General features: G+C 44.7%; 1 pseudogene; it reads right to left on the bottom strand.

Annotated features, from left to right (window-relative positions):
• Positions 1 to 6160: 6160 nt before the first annotated feature.
• LOC121440337 lies at positions 6161 to 7252 on the bottom strand (annotated as a pseudogene).
• Between the last annotated feature and the right edge of the window lie 305 nt (positions 7253 to 7557).

Raw genomic sequence — 7557 nt, 5'->3', positions numbered from 1 at the left:
GCTACACACATTAATAGAAATGGGTTAATCAAGATGTAAGAATTAGCCTATAAGAGGCTAGAGCTAACTGGCCAGGCAATGTTTAAATGAATACAATTAGTATGTTGTTATTTCGGGTGTAAAGCTAGCTGTGCGGGAGCCGGGTGGGATGAAAAGCAGGCCGGTAGCTCCTTCTACATAGCTCCCAGTTCTCTTGGATGGACAGGACCTCACACGGTAATCCTCACCACCCCCTCAGCTGCCAAGCTTCTGAGACACCCATGCTGGTACCATCTCTCCAGACCCAAGCGGGCACCTATTGTGGATACTTGATCTGTCTAGAAGTTAGGACCTTCCACCCTCTGGTTTTCCAAGATGCCATAATAAAGATCCTATCTGCTCCTTGTCCTGGCACACTCATCGTTGTTGGTACAAACAAGACAGGTAATAACAATATTTTTTCTCCTAGCTACCTGCCTTCTTACCTCCCTCAAGAAACAGCTGCTGGAGGTCTCCAGGAAGGCAGTATACTGGATGCCTCTCCAGCCACATCTCTCTCTGAGTGTGAGCCCACCAACTCCCAACTCTCCCCTCTCCCACATCAACAATGCCCGCAGTAAGTAGCTAAACTTGAACCAGCAGCCCTTTAACCGAAAAGACTGTAATGTTTAGTTGGGGGCTTCACCCCAGCTCCCTGGCATTCATTTTGGAATGTTGAGCAGAAAACTCCATTTCAAGTCACCTCCCCTGGGAGTTGCCTCAATCCAAGTTCCACCTCCAAGACAACCTACCAAACAGTGACCCCTCCCCAGAGATGCTCGAGGCCACTCCCACAAGCTATTTACCCCCCACCCCCAAGGAACACCTGGTCTTCCCTTTTCCCTCTCTGGTGTTTATTCCGGTTCTCTTTTCTCCCTCTCCATGTTTTTCCTGGGTCCACCCAGTAACCCTGGCGTCCATTAAACCTGGTTATTTTTTTTAATTCGATCTGATTTGCTCTAATTTGGATTATTGTGTCGGCAGAGACTCTTATTGTGCTGCTGAAAAACAACAGCTTCTACTTTCCAGGTCGCTTTCAAACTGTGAAATTCCATATTCATCACTGCCCCCACAGAGTAAGCCTCTACAGAGATCAGTGGTATGGTTCTTGTCAAGCATGTAAGAAGGCCTAGGCTCCTGTCCTACCACTATCAAAAGTGTGGGCCATGTGCCTCATGTGCAAATATGTTCCTGGAGTTTCATATTCTGATTCTACATGCTGTGGACTTCTGATTCCTTCTGCAGCTCCTGTTCCTCATAGTTCCGAAAGAAAAGCATACTCCTCACTCACTGTCTAATATGTACCTTGAAGTGCTTTATTGCATCAGCCCAGGACTTGAAAAACAAAAAGGCCTACCCACAATTGTAAGCAGAGGTTGTGCTTACGTTTCCTGACTGCCCCGACCCGAATAATCACACAGAAACTATATTAATTACAACACTGTTTGGCCAATAGCTTATGTGTATTCTTATTTATCTCTTATGTCTTTCTTAAATTAACCCATTTCTGTTATTTTATATTTTACCCCATGGCTAGTGGTTTGTTAGTTGCTTGCTTCTTAGGCAGCTACATGGCCTCTGTCTTCTTTAGCAGCTACATGGTGTCTCTCTGACTCCGCCTACTCTCTCTAGATATCTCTTCCAGTCTGGCTATATTCTGCCCTGTCATAGGCCAAAGCAGCTTTATTCATTAGCCAATAAAAGCAACATTTATCAAGGATATCCCACATCACCTCCCCTTTTCGATCTAAACAAAAAAGAAAGTTTTAACTTTAACACAGTAAAATTACATATAACAAGTATCAAGCAAGATTTACAGTGACAATATTTCTTTGTGAATCTAAAGTTTTATATCTAATTTATCTTTTATTATAATTAAGGAAAACTATATTCCTATTTATCTTCAATTCCAGCAAAGACCCCAGGAGGATATAAGTGAACAGGAAGTGCATTGTAAGCAACTTGCAATACTCTAGAGCTGACAGAGAGATCTCGCTGCCTGGACAGTCACCCAAAGTTCTTCTGTACCATTGGGGCATCCATCTTCAGTCTACAGGCCCCTAGTACAGACTTTTCCATGAAGCAAGAAATTTGAATATCTGTTCTGTCTTGTAAAGAGCATCAGTTGGTTTATTCTGTGTCCTGTAGAATGTCTGGCAGACTCTTTCATGAAGCAGAAACCCTGAAGGACTGCCTCACCTTCTTTAGTCAAGTTCAGCAATCATTTTTCTATGGGTCCTGCATGTCCAGTTCATACAGCATCCCATCAAGCAGTCCAGGCAAGAGCAGTTTCTTGCCCAAATGGCTAGCCTTGTCACATTGAAGGCAAATTCCATGATGAGTTCCTTCAATGCCTATCAATGTCTCTGAAGCAATTGGTGCTGACAGAAGCAGACATGTCTCACTAGTGAGAAAAGTCTAAGTTCTTAAAACATTTAAAATGTCATATTCTGTAGTCTTTAAAGTGTTGAAGATTATCTATCTAACTGAATTATATCTCTATATATCTAGAAAACCTGAATAACATGACTACCTGTTTGACTATTATAAAAGGCTAATAATCTGTAATTTTTAATTATACATTACTTTTTTAAATGAGCTGCACAAACACAATACCTTAAATAAGAGCAGAATTACATATATACACTGTAACAAAGTCGACCTTAAATATGTATCAATAGACCAAGGTCCCTACCAATGCAAAGTATTCATCTCTATATCATATCCCCCTTCAAATGAAAACAAACATTTATAAACCATCATTTTGGAAATTTGGGAGTTGTTTTCTCCAAATTGATTCCTGCTGTTTGTTGGGCAAAGTATTTTTAGGGTTTATGGAGACCTTTCAGGGGATCTATGTTCCATCATACTACATTAGCCTGGAAGGAACTTAAGGTTCTTATCTTCTGTGGGAACAAATGTAGAATCTCTTTTCCAAAGTAACATATCCTCAGACTCAAATTTGAGGTCAAAATACCTTTAAAATATATATGTTGCTTTAGCTTAGTAGCCCATACAATGAAATATCTCTCTGTTGTTAGTTTATTCACAGTCAAAAAATTTAAAGAAAACACAATAGTATACATAATTCAGACTCTCTGTGCATTTTCCAACCTCGTGTGGCTTTTTTACTCTTAGTTTTTAATATTTATTTAATTATCTTTTCTTCTTAAATCTATGACTGTCTGTACGTACTATTTATATTATTTTACTATCTATACTCTTTTCCCTCTCTTTCCCAAGCCTGTGTATGTTGTTAAACACGCTGTGGCCCATTCAGAGGTTCACTTTTGTCTGAGTCTGTCTTTATTGCATAGCTATTTTTGACAAGGAGTACCTTTTTAAAAAATGTTAAGTGGGCATGGCTAGGACCAACTCCATGGCTCTGCCCATTGGCTCTGCCCTATACAACATGGTGGAGGTATGTTCACTGCCTCTGCAAGCCATGCTCTCTACCCCAGCTCCAGGGATGCAGCAGGTTTATGTTGCCATTAAGCAATTTGTGGTACTCTGTTCACAAACCCCATTTAAGTGTTCCATAGCTGGACCTCCCAAAAGAGCCAGAGGCATTTGTGCAACCAGCACAAACCAGGAAGCTGGCTATTTTTTTTTTTTGATTTTTCGAGACGGGGGTTTCTCTGTAACTTTTTGGTTCCTGTCCTGGCACTAGCTTTTGTAGACCAGGCTGACCACGAACTCACAGAGGTCCACCTGCCTCTGCCTCCCGAGTTCTGGGATTAAAGGCGTGTGCCACCACTGCCCGGCTCTGTTGTGGTTTTTAATAGTAGCCATTCAACCCATCTGGGGAAGTCTCACATTGTGGTTTTGCTTTGCATTTCCTATTGACTAGTGATGTTGCGTACATTTTCATATACTTGTTGTCTATGGAGTTCTTTTGTCCATTTTTTAATCAAATTATTTGGGAGTTTTTGTTTGCTTGCTTTTTGCTATTGAGTTGTACTAATTCATTGATATTTGAGATATTAACCCCCATGAAGTTTATAATTCACAAATGTTTTCCCCCAATCCAAAGATGGTGATTTTGTTTGTTCGAATATTTCCTTTTGCTACGCATAACATTTATCGTTTGAGGAAATCTTTTATGCTTTTTCTGTCTAAAGTTTTAATGTGATAACTAAAAGTGCTCCAAGAACAAAGTGAGGGTCAAAATTCTTACTTCTACACATAGATGCATAGCTTTCTGAGTGCTATTTGCTGAAAAGACCATACTTTCCCCAGTTTTTTGTGGGTGTGGGGACTGGTTTCTTATATGTTTTCCCCATCCCATTGATACACACCTTGATGCCAATGCCATACTTTTGTTTGTTTGTTTGAGACAGAGTCATTCTATGTAGTCCTGGCTGTCTTGGAATTCACCATGTAGACCAGCTATGCCTTTAACTCAGAGATCTCCTGCCTCTGCCTCCCAACTCTGTGATTAAAAGCGTGTGGTACTCTTTTGATCATTATATCTGTGTAATATATTATGAAATCAGAAAATATAATGCCTCCAATTTTGGTTTTCTGTCTCAGGGGAGGGTTTTGGCTATTTGTGGCTCCATGGAAATTTTTTTTGGTTTTCTTTTTTCTATATTTTAGTAATCAAAAATGGCATTTAATATCTGTGAGAACGCTTTCCTAACTGAAACACCCATCAGTCATGAACATTGGGTCCAAGGGCCTTGCTTACTGCTCCATAGCTTCACTTGAGCACATAACTGACGTATCCCTAACTCTTGTCATCCTGAAGTGCCTCCCCACTGAAACCAGATAGCCACTGCCCCCATACACATTGTCAGCCTGCTTTTACCAATTCAAGCCCCCCCCTGCCACCCCCACAGCCCTTCATGTTCTTGCCTTGTACATAAATCAATCTTGCTCCAGTCCAGTCCAAGCCAAGAAAAAGCAGGATGCAACTGTAACATCCGTGAAATTTATTGAACAGATACATTTACTGAAGTCATTGAAGGCGGGGGGATGACAGCACAGAACTTCCCCCAGCTGTTAGAGGCCACAGGTCCCACCTTTTCCTACTCTGTGATTCATTAGAAAGGATCTCATCTACTGGCCACACTGAGGCCTGCTTGCCTAAGCTTCTTCCTTCCAAGGGACCCCTGATACACCTCTTTGCAGAATAATGGCATCTGGAAGTGTTCTTTCTTTTGGGGGAACTCTCTAGAAGAATCACCCACTGTAGGGTGATCCTGAATTATTCTGGACACTGGAAAGCACTGAAAGGAACATCTTGCCAAACTGAAGAACTGTTGTCACAAGTAATAACAAAAGTAACAACAAGAGTGGAACATTGAATCTTGGTTCTCCGAGCCCATCCATCCTTAGTCCAGGTCTTCGTGCCCACCCCAGATTGTAATCAGTCACAAGATGAGCATCAGCCAGTTGCTGATTGCCATCACCCATACTGTTTTGCTGGTTCCAAGGGCTTGTCTTGAGATCTCTGTAGAGCACCTTCTCAGGTAAGAACACACACATCTGCAGGGAACAAGCAGCAAGTTGCTGGCCTGTAAGTATATCAAGAAAGCTGTCCAGGAATACACAACACGAGATAGGAGCAGAGCAAATAGGGCCTTGGCTGGCATGGAAGTTCGCAACACAAGCTGGGCTACGGTAGTAGCTAGCAGGGTAAGTCAGGGACTGATATACTTTGCTAGGGTGTGATGGATGGGAGAGCTAGTATTAAAGTGTGTACTCACTGAATACCTGGGCCACTGTGAGTAGAACAGATAAGGATGAGATTCCAAAGGCAGTGTCATAAACCTGCCTGGAGATGCTAACTGGGTAGAAGAGCCAGGCAGTCAGGACCCTTATAAGAGACTATTTCTCCCTAATCTCTCCCAGGCCAGGGGCTATAGCAGATATCTGCAGGCCCGCTCCTTTACTTTGGGGCTGACCCTTCAGCAATACTTCTAGACTGGGACAGGATGGGGTCTTCTGCCTTATGTTCTCCTGCCTAGGCAAGGCTGCCCAGCATGCAGCCGGGCCCTCCTGGGCACTCTCTAAGATTACTGCCCATCTGTGCTGGGGTGGGAGTCCCAGGGGGCTCATAGGGTCCTGTCTGGCTTGGGTCTACAGGGCCGTGGTCTGAGTTATGGCCTTATATCTCCTCCTCAACCTTGTCCTTTGCCTACTCCTCCACCTCATCTTCTGCCTTAGCACTGGCTCTTCCATCAGCCTGGACAGAAGCCAGATTGCCAGCTTCATCCTCCACCTGGACTACCATGTTGCTGGCTAGTCTTGCCTCCCATTCCTCAGATTCCCGTTTGAGGCCCAACAACTCCAGGAAAGTTGGAGATCTCCTGATCATTCTTAGCCTCCTCAGAGCTTCCTCCAGAGGCTCAGTCAGGTTAGCCCTGGTGAGCATCTGCCTCAGGCGCAAATCATCCGTAGAGGTTCTCTCGAGAGCCCCTTTCTAAATGGCTTTCTGCAGCAGAACTTCTAGCCTCAACACAAAGGCAGAGAGCTGCTCATCTGGCTGCTGTTTTGCAGTCAGACACTTGATTCGAATGGTGGCCTGAGACTCATTGTCTCCAAATACTCGACAGAGCCTCTAGGCACTCCTCTGCAGTCTTTGCCGGATTCTCTGCTAACAGCCCCTGTACAAGGTACAAAGCAGTTCCCCGCAAGCCCTCCAGCAACCGTCTCCTCTTCTCCCTTTCTGGGACCCTTTGCCACACCCAAAACATGTCAGTGGTGTGGTCTAGCCAGGCCTCAAAGGATTCCTCCCCAGGGGCTGGCTGAACGCTCCCAGAAAACATACCCAAACGCTGGTACCGCAAGGTATCCACCCAGGGCTGGATTGCCTGACTAACTGACTGGAGCCTGCACACTCTGTCCAGCTCCAGACCTGGGTCTCCAGGTACACTGTCCACTGTCTCCCCCGTTGCTCCAAGAAGTGGAAAACACGATCAAGAAGCTCCTCGCTGGAGCAACTGGGCACAAAGACCACGTTCCAGGGCCCCCCAGTGCCTAGGATTTCCCTTGGGACCAAAGCATAGTTGATTTCCTGGTCGAGCTCAACCAGGGCTGCAGTGGCATTATCCTCCTCATGAAACACTTTGCCAAGCACAGTAAAGTGGCCCATGGGCCACAGGGCAGCCTGCAGGGACCCTTGGAATTCAGCTTCACTGCAGTCCTCCAGGATGCCCAGGATAAGCAAGCCCCTACGAGCGCTGACACCCATCCACCTGCACCAGTCCTGGAGCATCTCCACCGCCATAATCTGAAAATTTAGCAAAGCTCACACTAGGGGCCGGAAACAGTTTCCCCAGAAGCACATCAGGTTGGGATAGGAGCCTAGGCTAGGACTCAGGAAGACCAGCCTAGCTCTCCACAGCCTGGAAACAAAAAACGGAAAGAGGAGGTTAATGTCTTCCCCACCCCAGCCCCTTCTCATCCACTAGCCCTAGAGCAGAGGTTCTCAACCCGTGCTTCGTGACCCTTCAGGGTCAAGCGACCTTTTCAAGGGGATCTCCAAAGACCGCTGGGAAACACAGGTATTTACCTTATGATTTGCAACAGTAG

This window comes from Microtus oregoni, unplaced genomic scaffold (assembly GCF_018167655.1).
Source record: "Microtus oregoni isolate MIOR12 unplaced genomic scaffold, Mior012 000067F_003, whole genome shotgun sequence".
Classification (NCBI taxonomy): Eukaryota; Metazoa; Chordata; class Mammalia; order Rodentia; family Cricetidae; genus Microtus; species Microtus oregoni.
Note: the sequence above shows the minus strand (reverse complement) of the source record. Positions and strands in the feature narration are given on the sequence as shown.